Source organism: Orcinus orca, chromosome 6, assembly GCF_937001465.1.
Source record: "Orcinus orca chromosome 6, mOrcOrc1.1, whole genome shotgun sequence".
Classification (NCBI taxonomy): Eukaryota; Metazoa; Chordata; class Mammalia; order Artiodactyla; family Delphinidae; genus Orcinus; species Orcinus orca.
In genome coordinates this window covers 66353475-66370794 of record NC_064564.1, presented here as the reverse complement: position 1 = coordinate 66370794, position 17320 = coordinate 66353475, and the positions used below count along the sequence as shown (strand labels likewise).

Genomic DNA, 17320 nt, shown 5'->3' with positions numbered 1-17320 from the left:
AAGCTCTCTCTCTCTGCATAAGAATCCTCTGAGAATGTCTTAAGATCACAGAGTATATATCTCATATAGAAGAAGCTATACTAGGTTAGGAGTCTATTGTTCTCATACATTTTTTTAGCAGGATTCAAATCTTTTAGTTGTGACTTTTTTCCATATTCCAACACTAGGTTTCCCCCAAAAGTCACTGGCATCACTTTTACTAGTCTGGCTAGGCTCTAACCCCCCCATCAGAGATAAGCCTTCATGTAAGAGGGGATAAAGAGAGTAAGCCTAGGACTTCCCTGGTGGTGCAGTGGTTAAGAATCCGCCTCCCAATGAAGGGAACACAGGTTCGTGCCCTGGTCTGGGAAGATCCCACATGCCGCAGAGCAACTAAGCCTGTGCGCCACAACTACTGAGCCTGCGCCTAGAGCCCACGAGCCACAACTACTGAGCCTGTGTGCCACAACTATTGAAGCCTGCATTCCTAGAGCCCATGCTCCGCAACAAGAGAAGCCACTGCCATGAGAAGCCCGTGCACCGCAACGAAGAGTAGCCCCTGCTCACTGCAACTAGAGAAAGTCCATGCACAGCAACAAAGACCCAATGCAGCCAAAAATAAATAAACAAATAAATTTATTAAAAAAAAAAAAAGATAGTAAGCCTTTATACCTGCAGGTGTAACCCTAAACCTGCCTTCTGGGTCCTTGTAGTTGGGGGAAGTAGAAAGTTTCACAATAAACTACAAAGATTTGTTTTTCCTCCTGTTTGAGAACAATATACTCCTTCTGGTGAATGTAGGATCCTAGACAAGTAATTACCACTCAGGCACACGTCTCAGAGGACTGCCTGAAAGCATCCATTGATAATCTCCTGTAAGGCCTAAATTTTCCCTGTACTCCCAGTCCCAAAAGAAACTGGGTCAAAATTGAAAGCAGACAATGGGCCTCAGACAAACAGAACAGAATGCACTTCTCTTCTCTCACGTGTTTATGAGGGAATTCAAACACTGCCTAAGAAAGACATAGCACTGCTTATTTCCAATGGTGAGTGTAGTAGGAAGAGTAAGTGAAGAAAAAGGAAAGGTGTATGTGGGGGTGAGAGGCTGCCACTGACAAGTAGACAGAACATTCTGGATTGTTGGAAATTGTGACAATCCTAACATTTTCTTAGGACAGTCTGGTGGAATGCCTTATACCTGAGCCTCAATACATCAAAACCACCTCTTCAATAATATATCTAAATATACCTCCACCTCCCAATAACTATGTAGATCAGAGGAAGTGGTAGAAAAAACAAGGAGGCCTCGGTAGCATTTTATTTATGTCAGTTGAAGAAAGAAAAAGGTCATAACAACTTGAGACACTAAATGAATACTACTTGAGATATAATTTTTTTTTAAAGAGCATAGCCATCATTCTTACCAGAGGTTTGAAACCTCTTTAGATGTTTCATCAATAATCTGGGGGGACTACAGAATTTTCACCAGTTTCTCATTCTAAGAAATGTCAGATGGATGACACACCAAACTCAATGAAGAAATACGGGACTACTGCTATGGCTAATATTCTGAAGTTTGATCAAAGGTGCTTATTTTTCCCCATTTGTGTTTACTTTAGGTGCTAGGCTTGTGAAAGGTATGAAACTTTATAGATAATATATATATACATGTATTGAAATAACATCCTAGATGCACAAGGCAGGTTAGGGAATGCCAGGCCACTGTTCTGCCCTTCCTCCTTTCCCCATGCTACCTCTATCTATGGCCATGTCTTCAACTTGGTCTTGGGAGACCTGTCCAAACCTCCTCCACCTGTTTTATTTCTAAGTCTGGTGTTCTTATTAATGAGTATCACCTCCCCCTGCACCCACTCCTCAACTGCAGAGCCTTCTCTTTTCACTAAGACCTCAGGAACAGTCAGCAAGCTTGCAGGTGAGAATGTTCCTCACATATAAAAAAGTTAGACATTAAAGTACATCGGGGGAGCCCTGTATATAAAACACACCCTATTCACTTCTAAATGGTTTAAGACACTGAAGAATAGATTCATCATTGGAGAGATGTGCGCATCTGCATATTTGTACAATTGTATTTGTGTTCAATTTTACCTTGATAAGTCCCTGAAAGCAATACTCATATCAGACAAAATAGGCTTTAAAATAAGAACCGTTACAAGAGACAAAGAAGGACACTATATAATGATCAAGGGATCAATCCAGATGGTATGGGCCTAAATAAATACAAAACTAAACTTCCTCCCTAAAATAAAGGGCTAAGCCCGACAATCCACAATTACTTTTCAGGATTTTTTCCAACTGTATGTAAATGTCTCTTGGTATGGACTAGTGTCAAAATCACAGTTGGGTTTAATTTGTTTTAATTGTGGTAAAATATACATACTATTTTAACCACTTTAAAGTGTGCAATTCATTGGTATTAAGTACATTCACAGTGTTGTACAACCATTACCCCTATCTAGTTCCAGAACCTTTTCATTACCCTGAAAGGAAACCTCATAGCCATTAGCAGTCACTTCCCATTCCCTGCTTCCCATAAACTAATCAACTACTAACCTGCTATCTATCTCTGTGGATTTACCTACCTATGTCATATAAGTTGAATCACATAATATGTAGCCTTTTTGTCTAGCTTCTTTCACTTAGCACAGTGTTTTCAAGGTTCATCCATGTTGTAGCATCTATCAGTACTTCATTCCTTTTTATGGCTGAATAATAGTCCACTGTATAGACATAACACATTTTGTTTATCCATTCAACCATTGATGGACATTTGGTTTTTTTACACCTTCTGGCTACTCTGAGTAAAGCTGCTATGAATATTCATGTACAAGTTCCTGTTTGAACATCTGTCTTCAATTCTTTTAGGTATACACCTAGAAGTAGAATTGCTGGGTCATATGGTAATTCTACATTTAACTTATTGAGGAACCACCAAACTATGTTTCTCCAGGGCTACCCCATTTGTGTTTAATTTTATAACTATTATTAAATAACATGAACAGTCAGTGCAGGAACAAGCAATTATGCTGGCCTCTCCATGTTGCCCCAATTCAGCTAACTGGGCACCTCCTCACACAGAACCTTTTGGTCACTCAAACTGAAACAGCCCCTCCTCGCCATCCCCAGGTACTTCCAGGCTATTATCCTATTGTACTCTTTTCACAGCACTTTCAGATTCTCTGAAATTATTTATTTATTCATTTGCTTGTTAATTGCCTACCTCTCTCTTCTAGAATGTAAGCTCCATGAGAGCAGCACTCTTTTGTCTTGTTCACCACTATATCCCCAGTGCCTAGAACAGTACCAGGCACAGTAGGCATTTCTTTAGTGAATAAATCTCTGAAGAGTGCTTGAAGCTAAAAAGAATTCCTACAAGACAGAGGAAGAGCCAGACTCAGTGCCTATTAATTTTCTTTCTTCTCAAAAACAAAACAAAACAAAGTAATTCTGGATGGCAACAGGCTCTAAAGCCCAAAGAAAGGAAACAAATGTGGCCTCAAAGGCCACCCAATTAGTGACACCATTGACCAACTAACTGTAGACTGCTTAGTTTCAATTGTGCATTTAAGTCTCGGCCTTTCTTTCATAGACCAGATGTCACTGCAATTGATTGGTTTTGTTCCTGAGGTTAAGACAAAAGAGCTTAGCCCTTAAGGTAAGTTTGCTTCAAGCTTTGATTTTATTTTGTTCTGTTCTGCTTATCAAATAGAAGCCTCCAAGAACTCACTTTAAAGTCAAAGCAAAAAGTCAAGTTACTTTGCAGGATCCCTCAATGTGTACACATTTGCTTTTACCCAACTTGGGTCTTTTTCACAACAATCAGATTCCTGCTGTTTGAGTAAGAGAGAAAGAGGAACAAAAAGAAAATGTTTGAGTTGAGCACAAAGCCTTCTAAAGGTCTCACTCTTTCTTTTAGGAGATGAAGACCCCATGGCTTCATGCAGTAAACTGCTTATTCAAAGACAGAGCTCCCTGGTGGCAGGGCACACTGCCCATCTACACTCGCCAGCAGAACATCAGCTCCATGAGGGCAGAGACCTTGCCTTTCGTGGTCACTGCTTGATTTCAGAATAGAGCAATGCCTGCAGCATACTCAATAGACGTTCCCTCAGCTCCACAGCACCTCCATGTTTCCAAGCTTTCAAAGGCACAAAACAAATAAATGTGTTTTCCCAAGCTCTGAAGAACTACCTGAATTTAAGGATTGACATTAAACACCTTGCTTAGAGTCACATGAGGATGTGCTCTGGAGTAAATTCAACAGTCAGAGCCTGTGGGTTCTACAGGTACAGAAATGGCCTTCTATGGGAGAAGGATGTAAATGCAGGCCTGATCAGGGCTTCAGGTAGAATCAGATCACAGGGAACACTGGTGACAAAGCTGCCTCCATGGCAATTCAGAGTTTGAAGACATGAATATCACTTTTCCTGGGCCTTGGCTTATTTACTTATTTTCTCTATAGACCTGTGCTGTTCCTCAGCTAAAATAATAATAATAATAATGGCAGCACATCATGGATAGCCAAACTAGAACATTTTGAAACCAGAGTAAATTTTTTAAAATTTTGGTGTGTGCTGCCGAGGGAGGGGGGTGGTGGTGGTGGTGTTCTTGACCAAATCACCTGAGAAACGAGCAGTTTTCAACATCTTGCTCCTTGGCACACTTGACCACTATGGGCTTTCAGTGCTTAGAAGATTCTATTTTTAAAAATGAAGATATTGGTCCAATTAATGTGCTCTCATGGCTTTTCCCACAAGAGCTACTAATTTACCTTTCTGGGATTTAACAAGGTTTGCCCTAACATTGATATCTAGGGCTTTTAAAAAATCATTATGATGCTACCTTGATTTTTTAAATTCTATTCTCCTCTCTTCTGGGTCTGTGGGTAAGGGGAAAAAAAGAAAAGATGATGCCAGATATGCTTCATCTTTCTCCCTTCCATTACTTTTTCATCCTGGACCAAGAATGAACAGGGCAACTGGGGCTTCCTTCTTCTTAGCATATGGAGCTGTCATCCTCGACATCAATAGACTTGGCAAGAGTCCCTGTCTTCTCTTTCTTGGACTATTCTGAGACATGTAGCTGCAGATGTAGAGTTTGACTAGGCAGAATGTGACTGGCCTCAGATTATTCTAAATTCTAGGTAAGATGAAATCAAGGGCTCCTCTGTGTATCCCGGTTCCTGATCCTATTTTTTAATATCTCTCAGCAGCACCATAAAGCTCCTATACTTGAGCACCTTCCGTATACAAAGAAAATGGGGGTTCTAAGATGAGGTAGATGAGTAGCTACCTCTCAGGGCTTATAATCTTGAGACACATGAAAGTTTAGAATACGTAAATATGAGATAGAGAATGTGTGCTTTAAAATGAGGATTTAGAACTGAGGATTTTAAATGGAATACTCCCTTAAAGATGGGACAAACTGAATGAAATTCAACCTAAGATTGAATGCCAGTTTCTCAGGAGACTTTCTATGGAGCCAGGCTTTGGGAGCAAAGTAAAGGCTGGAGAAAGGAGCAAAAAAAAAAAAAAAAACCCAAAGAGAAGAAAACAGAGGAGAGGACAGAGAGGAGAGAAAGAAGAAAAGAGAGACAGACATAGACAAGCACACACAAACTGTGAGGTCAAGAGACAGGGAAAGAAAATGTTGACGAATAGGGAAAAGGGAGTTGGCAAAAGCAGCTACTACTTGCCCAAATAATAACTTTGTGTATTAGAAAAGGCTGATCTTCTTCCCCAAGACACTTTTTTGCCACATGCCAGGAAGAAATGCCACTAATTATCTAAATCTATGATGACTAAGAATGTGAATGGTGCTCCCTAGGATTGTTCAGTGCACAACCTGCACAGCCTTACATCCTGGCCATGCAGACTTCATAACAACTAGGCTCCTAGATTTCATCTCATTCAAGACCATGACTCTAGAATATCTGGATGAGCAGCTTCTTGAGAGATCAACGATGTCCTAAGGAACCAGAAGCTGAGATAATCCAAATTCCAGAGCTGGCTCTATGGGCATATAAGCTGTGTAGTTGCACAGGGCTTCACCCTTACAAAGGCTCCACACTTGGAGCCTTTCACCTAGGATGGTGACAGCCTAAAATTCTTAACGATTTTTGAACAAGGAGTCCCATATTTTCATTTTGCACTGGGCCCTGCAAATTATGAAGCTGGTTCTGACTGATTTCAAACTGAATTTTCTCTGGTTGGGTCTGTACCCAAGAAAAATATCTAATGAAGATACAAATTTTATTCTAAAAAGCTGAACAGGAAAGCACAGAGACAGGTGACAAAGAACAATTTTAAAATGGATAATCACAGATAAATAAAGAGAAGAACTTTTTCATTTCCTGAAAAAGGCAGGCACTTGGGGTCTGTTTCAGACTCATTATTTGTTCTCGATTAATAAGCACAACATAAAATCACATTTTGTGTGAACCAGTTCACTCTTCTTCAAATGAAAGAAAATTGAAAAAGAAATAAGAAAGAAAGGTCAACCAACTTCCTAGGGAACAGAAAAATGCAGCATAAAACAAAAACAGTTTACTCAACTTTTTCCATGATATCAAAAGGAGTCTTTGACAATTCTCAGCAAAGACATGACAGTACTTTTAATGCTGTAAGAAAAAATGGTCTTCATTGAGAAAAACCTCAGAAAACAGGCTTTGATGATGGGCTTATGCAAAAAGCCCAGGCCCCTTGCTATGAACTTTGATCTACTTTACAGGTTAAACAAAATTAATTGTAAAAAAATATGTTCTAAAATTATATATAGGTATTTATTGCTATTCTGGGCTTTGGAACTCAGACATTTTCTTCTGGTGCATCTGCCCCTTTGGATGAGTGATTTCTCCAAATAAAGCTAAGGAAAAAGACAAAGAATATCACTTATTGTGTGGATTGTACAGAATCACAAATGTACCTTATTCCTAGGGAAAAGGAAGTGAATCCAGGATTTAGCTATGAGCCTGGCTTCTTGTGCCACTAATTTCTCCAGACCAAGAAATGCTTGTAGGCCTTTGCTTTCTTTTCCTTGTTTTGCTTTTTTTTTGTTTTATTTTTCTTTTTCCACAATTAGCAACTATGAACACACATGTATAATAGGGAGCACAAGAGCATGGCAGAGGATAAGTTGTCACTGCCCTGGGTACAGAATCACATCCCTATTGAATAGGGCCTTTCTCTCCCTATTGAGCTCTTTGACTCTCTAGACTCTCCTGCCCCAACTTTAAAAAAGAAATTGCCATCTCTCCGCTGAAATTCCACATCCATTCTTGCATGTTATCCATTTTTTCCACTAGATCCTTGAAGATACCTAGAATAATCATTTAAAATCCTGCCTAATAATTACAAAACTGGACCATCTTTATGTCTATGACTATTTCCTCTCTTGGGCAAGAGTCACATTCACTTGTTTTTTCATAGGTCTATAAATTATTTTTTGCAGACATTTTGTGTAGGAGAACAATGGAGACTAAGTTAATATTTATCCACAGAAAAGGCCTCATCCTTCTTTGGTGGGGGGAAAGGAGCACTGTGTCATTTAATCTATAGTTGATCTGTGTCTGGATTTACTGCAGCTGTAGTTAAATTCAATTCACCACTGGCTTTAATATTTAGAGGATGGGATCAGGACTCTTTTTTAGTAGGGCTTGAGATCTGAGTACTAAGAAGATTCCAGAAGATCTCCCTATGGTTTACAGGTAAACCATCTACTTTCAAAACTGGTGGTTATCTCTCTCAGCTTTGAAGTCCAGCAGGCATATTTTGGGGTCATTAAGAAATTCTCTTCATTCTCCATTACAGCTCCTGGCTTTCTGTATCTCTAGACAGCTCTCTCTGCCCTACTTTTGGGTGCCCTCAACCTTTGGATGGTGACTACAGAACACTCCAGAGTGCTGTGACAGAATTTCTCTCAGCTCTCCTCTCCTGTCTTCAGTCAGCCTTGACCAAGTCACTGTCTTACTCTTGGGAAAGCCCACATGTGCCTTAAAAGGAAACTATCTGCTTTTCTGTCCTACTCTTAGCCTTTTGCCTGTCACCCTATGCACTTGGTAAAAGCCCACAGAGAAGTTAGTTAGTTAAAATTGGGCTAGTTTCTTCTTACTCTGCCTATAACATATTCCTCCTCTTCCTACCACTCTTCCAGGACTGAAAGCAGCCCTGGGTTTCTTCTCTCCTAGGAAGTATGTCCTTGGCTCTATCACTGGTTTAAAAACATCTATAATTCTATTGCTTATTCTCATTGTTAGAGTAGATGTGAAGGTCTCTTGCAATTTTCTACATCTGAACTAGAACTCAACACCTACTTTTATTTATTTATTTGTTTATTTGTTTATGGCTGTGGTGGGTCTTCATTGCTGCGTGGGCTATCTCTAGTTGCGGTGAGTGGGGTAGGGGGCTACTCTTTGTTGCAGTGTGCGGGCTTCTCATTGCAGTGGCTTCTCTTGTTGCGGAGCACAGGCGCGTGGGCTTCAGTAGTTGTGGTACATGGGCTCAGTAGTTGTGGCTCACAGGCTCTAGAGCGCAGGCTCAGTAGTTGTGGTACACGGGCTTAGTTGCTCCGCGGCATGTGGGAAAGCCCGGAGAAGGGCTTGAACCTGTGTCCCCTGCACTGGCAGGAGGATTCTTAACCACTGTGCCACCAGGGAAGTCCTCAACTCCTACTTTTAAGGCCATGTTGAATTCTACATGCAGCCTTCCTCCTGGAACCTAAGGCTCCTGGCCAGCCCAGGCAGCTTCTTTGAGCCGATTTTTCAGGCCTCGTAGCACACACCGGACACTTTACTCAAAGATGTCTCAGCCAAGCTCCCAGTCTGGAATTCCAGCCTACCCTGAACTTCTCACTTAATGGAATTTTTACCCCTCACTTCATTCTGTTTTCAGTTCTCCAGGACTAACTGCCTTTACTGAGTCTCCCATTTATGTCTTCTCTTCAACTTTCCAATTTAACAAGTATTGTCTTTTTAAACACGAATCTGGTACCGGATTCTCCTCTCAGCCAATCTGTTTACCACCTTGGGTAATGGTTCCTCTCAACTGAATACAATACTTGGTCTCTTTCACCTGGAGGTGCTCCCTGCCAGCTCACCAACGAGTTGTGTTCGGAGTGGTGTTCTCTTTTCTTCTCCCTAAGTCAACCAGGCTCTGCCCCAGAAGCAAGTCTCAGCTCTGCTCACTGGTACCATTCTTATGCCCTACCACCCTCCACCCCCACCTATAGATTTTCTACACTCAGAGCCTGCCCTCCAGCCCTTACTTTCTGGCCTATCCATTCTATGCTCCAGATCCAGTTTCTACCCCAATCCTCTGGTTTTCAGATAGACTTGCACACCACTATTTGCCTGCTTTGTGATGGCTGCTGCTCAATCGTTAACATTACAATGCTACATGGGGGGGGCGGGGGGAGGGCTTTCTATTCTAGACTTGGAACCTTGTGTAACTAGGCACAGAATGGTTTAATTGGACACTTGTAAAGACTGAACTACACAGAGTATATATTATCACAGTTTAGTATAAAAATGAGATGCTAACAAGTTTTTCTAGTCTCATGTTTGCATGACAGTCCAGTAAAGTATCTGAATTATCAAAAACATCATGAAGGCCAACATCATGATATTCTGAAGTGTTTCTAGAGGAAAAAAGCAACATGCTACTCTTTCTGTAAGCTTATATTTGCATATTCCATGGAGAATTATGCTAGACTGCCACATGTGACTTGTAAGGACTCTGCACATTTTAATACTCTGTTCCTTTGATTTTTCAGTGATCAGGGTATCCTGAGACAGCTTCTTCTCTTTGGGACAGCTGAGCTTCTTTAAGTCAGGTGTTAAAAAGGGGGCATGGGAGGTGGAGAGGGGCTGCAGGTGTGTTGGTCCTCTCCATTCTCACTTCATTTGCTCTGAGGTTTTGGGCTGTCCCAGCACCTCTCCCTGACATGACTTCACTACCCACAACATGGAGATTGAATTACGTCCTTGCCTACCCACACTAAGTACCCAGGTTGTGAAAGTTAATGTCTATATAGGACTGTGCGTTCTTTGACCCAAAGGAGCTCAACAAATGCAGTCATATTAAAATGATACACTGCCCCTGTGGCTTAGTGACTTCCTTAATTTAGGAGAGGAAGAAAAGGCAGTTCAAAATAAAAATCTTCATGATGTTGTAGAAATGTTCCTTGAAGATTCCTTGCTAATTTCCTCATGTTGAAATTACTGGAGGGAGTGGGACAGAGGTGGAAGGGAAAGAATGGGTTCTCAACTTTCTTTACTTCTGTGTCAGTTTCTGCCACATAGAGTTTTCATCATACAAAAGGTCCGAGACAGAGATGGAATGAATACTGATTTAGGATTAAGAAGACTTGGGGGTCTAGTCTTAACCGTACCACTCCTTTGCTATGTGACCTCAGTTGAGTCACTAATCTTCTCCAAACCTCAGTTTCGTACCTATAAAACGGGGTGATAATAACTCTTCTGCCTGCCCCCATCATTGCAGTGAAGATTAATTTAGATGGTGTATGTTAAGAATGCTATGCATACAGTAAGTACAGTGTACAAGAGACACAAATTCTTACTGTTGTTATGTTGACTAAGCACTTGGAATAAACTCATTTACACCACTTGAATCTTTACCCCCATCAGATTTACCCTCATCAGATTAAAGTCATTTACATCATTTGAATCTTTATCCTCATCAGATTAATATACTGATGATTAATAAATTAAGTTCCATTTCTGCAAAAAACAAAGCACAAAAGAAAAACGTGTTTCTGAGCCAACACCATCTTAGGTCTGTCTAGGGATGTGATTTGTACATTTTACAATATTCCCAGGAGCAAAATGTATGAGACTTATCCTTTCTTCTTACTTATTCTTCTTTTTTATTCCCCACTTAGTAAAATTCTCTTATAAAACATATAATACAATGGATAACTCACATGGTGTGGAAGAGACTTTTAGAGGTACGTAACAAATTATCCTGGAAGGTGGGGTGATATATTTGGCATGTTGGTGCAGGAAAGAATAATATTATTGAAAACCAAATCCTACCACAACAAATTGTTTACTCCAGGAATGAACAATGAATAAACATCTGGAAATCTATTCATGTAATTCAGTACACTAACAGAATCAGAAATCCAACCAGATGATTGTCTCAATAGATTTTTAAAAAGCTCTTGATAAGATTCAATCCCAATTCATGATTTAAAAACAAAAAAATAAGAATTCTAAAAATGATACTGTATTAGAAGCACCTTCACTAAAATCCGAAGAAAGACAAGCAGGTTTGCTATCATCTCACCACTAAGAACTCAACTATGTATCAAAGGTCCTAAATTAGGCAATTAAACGAGAAAACAAATGAGATGTAAATATTAGAAAGGAATACCTAGAAGATCTAGGAAAATCAATTGAAAGGAAATATTAAGGCAAATAAGAGTTTAATAGGTTGGTCATACACAAGGTCATCAGAGAAAAAATTAACTTTTCTACACACAACCAACCAATTGAAAGGTGAAGATATTCAGAGTGTGTGTGTGTATATTTGACAGTGTGCGTGTCCAATAGTAAACCTACTGATAGAAGTAAAATATGTATGTGAAGAAAATCATAAGACTTTACTACAGGACATAAAGGAAGACATGAAGAAACAGGGAAAATATCAGAATCTAAACAGTGAGATTAAATATTTATCTGTGAATTGAATGCAATTTCAATCAAAATCACAAGATTTTTAATGGAACTTATCAAATTCCTGATTCTGAGGCCCATTAAAATTGAAAGGAAAATCTGTAAGGTCAACAAAATTTTGAACAAGTCTAATAATGAGAGGAAACATCTTATCTGGATGTCAAAACATATTTTAAAGCTATAAGACATTTTTGGAAACTCTGAAATGTCTCTACAATAACTGACAACTAGACCACTGAAACAGATGAGAGAACCAAGTAACAGAATAAGGCAAAAGTTAGAATAGTTTATGCTAAAGGTAGCATATTATCTCAGTAGAAAAAGATAGACCTTAGTGATGCCGGGAGAACTTATATTTATTGAGGGGAAAAAATAACCTATATTTGTACCTTGAACCATACACAGAAATGAATTCTACAACGAATAAAGAGATAAAAGTGAGTAGAAAAATTTTAAGTATTAGAAGTAAATACCAGAGAATTTTTTTCTAATATTAGGAGAAAAGGACCTTCTTAAATAAGATAAAAATCCACAAATAATAGAAGCTATTGAAGGATGTGACTAACAAAAACGTAAAGCTTTTACACAACAAAGCACAGAGATATTACTTACATAAAATTTATACATTAGTTCAAGGTTTTCCTTGACTGTCATATTTTCTGCATTTCTAATTTTTATTCCATAAAATATACATATTGGATTTATAACATTGGTTATGCAAGATCCACATCCCCATTTAGTTCATCCCTTTCCTATCACATTCAATTTCAGACCCTCTGCTCAGAGAAGATGTATAAAATTAACCAATGTCAGAGAGGAAGCTACTTAATTCCCATTTCATTTCCATTTTCTCATATAGGGAAATGGGCTACAAACTGAAATTTAAGATGAATTAGATGAAAAAAAATTAGCAAGAGAACATGTGGTCATGTTAACTGGGTCCCAGAGTCCTGGTGCTGATGGGTCCTAATCCCCCAGGGTGCTGTTAGTAGACATGAGTAGTGCTCCACTATCAATGTGTCTAAGAGTAGAGCAGAGACACCTGAAGATTAAAACTGGCACTGTTCCTAATTTTTTAGAAAAGGAAAAAAGTCTGATTCTGGAAATTATAAAATAATTTATTTTTATTAATAAAATATTTTCAAATTAAAATTATTAATGAATTTTAAAACAATACATTTAATCCCATGTCCCATCAAGAATATAGAACTGGCTATTTTTTCTTCTGTAGGTCTGAATTTCTGTTTTTTCCCAGAACTCCTTCAGGCTGTGGAGTTTGCAAACCAGACCCTTCCTTGGGACAAAGTCTCCTCTGGGTCCCTTCTCAGGTTTTCCCTGACTCAGAGCCATTCTTGTAAAGAGCCACCAGCAACACAAACCAGATAGAAAGAGGAGCATCAGGGGATACTGAACAAAGAATGAGTCAAGGACAAGTGGAATGGCTTATTTTTTTAAGTACTACAATATTTGGGATTTTTTCCACATGCTATATAGAGCCCTCCACTTTTTATTTTACTTTTTGAATCTTTTCATACCAATACTGCACAACAGCCCAGGTGAGAAGTTCTCTGTCATTTTCAAACTTTAATATCAAATTTGTTTGTTTTATACAAATTCCCACCTCTCTGCCTTAATGTATTAAGTAACACAAATGTCATGTTCTACCAATTAGTACAGGTTTACTAAAATAGAACTCTCTGTATTAACCTTATAAATTTCTTACTAGCCAGCAAAAAAAAGTAGCAAAACCCAAATATTTCTCAACCCATAAATCACTGTGATGCTAATTAACTAAACTGACAAGCACAGAATATTCCAGGTGAAGAGGTCTGTTTAAGATGCTAGAATTTGGCTACACTGTATGTATAGATGACACTCATAAAAATTAAATGTTAAAGCATGCAATATATTTTTAGCCCTGAAATAATGTCACATAGTTCTAAATTCAATTAGAAAGGGCATAAGAAATACAGACTAAGACTGGAATTTTTAATATACGGTTAAAACAAGTATAGGAAAACAGATTTGTGGCACATTAAAAATATAAGACTTCCAGGTGTATAAGTATACATATAACTCTGCCTCCTTCCATAATCTCATTAAAATGACCCAAAGAATATAAAAAACTGGGAAAATTTACATCCTTTAAGGAATTTAGAAAGTGTTACATTCACACACCAGAAATTTCACGGTATTTCTATTTAATAAAAGAGCAAATGGTATTTGTCTGTAGGGAAGGCTGACCTTATATACAACTCTCTGGCCCAGAAGTCGGAGAGGCTCCAGCAGAAACTCATTAACACTCATTATTGTGGGGCAGTTGGGAACTTATCTGAACCCCAGCAGGATTTATAGAAGCATCCAGGCAGGGAGGCCCCCTCGGTGGGAAACCCTCTGGTTTCCCAGTTTGCCCTTGATGCTGATACCTGTACCATCTGCAGAACAAGAGCACGGTCCCAGCCTCCTCTTGGTGGTCAAGAAAGAATGACAAAGAAGCTCAACAGCACAAAGCTGATGCTCCTCATCGCCAATGCTATGGCTTCAGCTCTCTCCCTGCTACTCCAGGCTGCTTGATTTCTTACCAGATAATATAAACAATACTAAAAACTCTTCCTTCTTTCCTCTCTCTGTGCCTCAGAGAGACCATCTGTGTCAGTTAGCAGCTTATTGACTGTCAACTCCAGTTCACCCTTCTTTGCTCTGCTTAGTAAAACTAAAGCTGAACCCTGTAAGCATTTCTTCTTTGCCAGCTGGTAAAATATTAGGCTTTGTCAACAGAAGAAACTGGAAGGCCACTGCAAGGCATAGTGGAAGAAGGGGCTTCTCTTTCTAGTTCTGGTGTGCTTTTCTTCTTGCTTCTATTGCATTCCTGCAGCAGTGTGTATGAGGCCCAGTGGTACTTAATTTTCTAGGGAGTTTCTCTAGTACCCCAGTGCACATCATCTCGTGGACCAGCCCCAGCCCACTGGCATCATGGTGGGTGACTTCCTGTTCAACAGCTGTGGTCAGCTGGCACTCCGGCAGGGGCTTCATGTGGAACAGCTCTGGTCAGCTAACACCCAGTGAACTTGTCCACCACACAGCTGCAAACACACCCTTTCCAATGAGGTCTAATTCTCAACCTTGATTGGACAAGAGGGGAATCTCGCTTCTAAATTCTTAGTTTCTTGCTTGCTTAGTCCCCTTCAGCCCTAGAGGAAGCAACTGTTCCCTGCATTTACCACTCAAGTATTCCTCAGAATTCTCTTATCCTTTTTAGCACTTAACACCTTTGATTGGTTAATGATACTTTACATTAAATTGTTCTTCTTCAAAACACTGTCAAGGTTTGTCTCCTGACTGGACCCTGCCTGATGCCCTGTCTCAACACTCTAACAATGCACAAACAAAGAAGCTTCTTCATAGGAGTGAACAAAGGAGAGAGTAAGAGCAAAGAACACAGGAAAAGATGCTGTTTAGAAAGTGCTGTAAAAAGATGCTGCCAAAAGAAGTAAGCAGCCACAAAGGATCAAAGTAAAAGCATTCCTGTGAAATAGTCTTGCTTAAAGAACCAAGAGAATATTTCTGAGAATTTCCAATTTGTCTTTTCAACTAGATTCAAGTTGGTACTTTATATACAAAATTAGAGCAAGGACAGTATTGAGATAAAACAGATTTGCCAAATTTAAAACCACAATTAAGATAGGGTATAGCAGACGGATTCTAGGAGAGAAAAAAAATTAATAACGCCTCATTTCAAGAAAAAATTAAGCATCAAAGCAAGGAAAAAAGATCACTAGCAAAGAATAGATGGATTCCAGACTTCTCCTTCACAATAATTAGAAATAAAATGAAGCAATCACCACTGAATTTTGAAAGAAAAAGCTTATGGTACAGTTGTTCAATATCCTGTAGTCATCATTCTTAGGTAAAGATAACAGAAAAAATTCTCAGGGTGTATAAAGTCAGAAAGCATTACACTATATATCCTTCCTGAAAAGAGTTCTCAAACAACTTCCAACTGGTAGAGAAAGGACTCAAAATTAAGAGCTCAAAAATGGAGAAGTATTAGTAGGAAAAGGCTGGTAGTAAGCATGAGTTCATAAACTAAATTTTCTAATTAAAATTAAATGACATTTTATAAGATAATAAAAAAGGCAAATTCTAAAAATTTTTTGAATTAAAAGTATTAAAAGCAAAATGTAAAAAAAAACCAAAAAATTTTAAATCATTATAATAATCTCATTCTAAAGTTCAGGGAAGATGGCGAAAGATGCTATATTTCTTATGTTGCCCAAATGGAAAATCAAAAGAGTATTTCATTCATGATTTTGACAACCAGAGAAAAAGTTGCACACTATTTAATTATAAAATTAATTTTAACCTAAAAGTAACAACTTCCAAATCACAAATGGTGAAAAGGACAAAGAAATATTATATGTATGCAAAGTAACAAGGCCAACATTATACCCCAAAACATGTTAAGTATTTGAGTGATGGATTTACTATTTTTCTTCCTTTATATTTGTCTGTACTTTCCAATTTGTTTACAATGATGAAGTATAATCTGTATAATCAGAAACAAAATAATAAATATTAGACAAAACCCTGGGACTCAAAGCTAAAATTTCAGAGAAGACATTCCTCCTGTCATTAACTGCAAAGTACGTCAGTCTACATGGTCCTATATCTGCCTCCATAAGACCAGCAGAAGGAGACAAGACTAGTCGTAATATGAAACGTTGAAAGAGAGTGCTGTCAAGGGAGTCTTTTCTTTCTTGACTATAGGTTTTTGGGGGTTTTTGCTCTGTGTGTGTGAGTACGTGTGTACTTAACAGGTCTATCTGACTTCTCGATGGAGACTTGACCAATAAATCCAGGTCTAATCATTAATTAAAGAATATCAGAAAAATAAGGGATTTTTAGAAATCATCTATAATCCAACCCCCTGGTCTCACTCATTGAGAATTAAGGCCCAGAAAAGTAAGTAACTTGTACACATTCAGCCAATAGCATTAGCTCCAATAAATGCATGGGATTAGCAGAATACTATAAAATGCATAGTTTTACAAAGCCTTTAGTGCCTCGGATAAGGCTCAATAAAAATGCCCTGTTGAATATATAGGAACTTACTGAGCAGAGTAGATTCCTAAGATACGAGCCAGCTCTAAAACTTTAGGGTTGGGAAATTAATTGGCTACCTTGTCTTCCAGATTTCAAGACTTGGAGGTTGCTCCTTTGGGTCCTCTTCAGCCTCTGCGCCTAAAACCACTGCAGAGGCTGCCCAGCTGGCAGCTAAACTTGGAATAGCGCCTCAGCCATTCCAAACCTCAGGCTCATAAATATTCCAGTTGCTGTCCCCAGGAGAAAGCAGGATTAAAGATAAGATAATTACAAATAAAAATCATTAATAGATGTAAATGCGCATGGGCCTACAAGCCTACTAAAGGTCCAGTCCGGGTCTGTAAGAGCCCACAGTGGCTCTCACAGATACTTACGATCTAAAAAACCTAAAGTTTCTTTTTAGACTATCTGCCAAAAAGTAGGCTATTTTTTCCCCAGAACATCAAAAGGTTTGCTGCCAACTGCATGCCTACCTCCAGATTGAAGCAGAAAGTACCTTGAAATGAAAGTGTGTGTGGAGAGGTG

At 38.8% G+C, this 17320-nt stretch overlaps 1 protein-coding gene across 1 annotated transcript in view; it reads right to left on the bottom strand.

Moving 5' to 3' along the window:
* The window catches only part of GLIS3 (GLIS family zinc finger 3), a 375244-nt gene that overhangs the window by 245337 nt on the left and 112587 nt on the right, over nucleotides 1-17320 (bottom strand). The window lies entirely within an intron of this gene.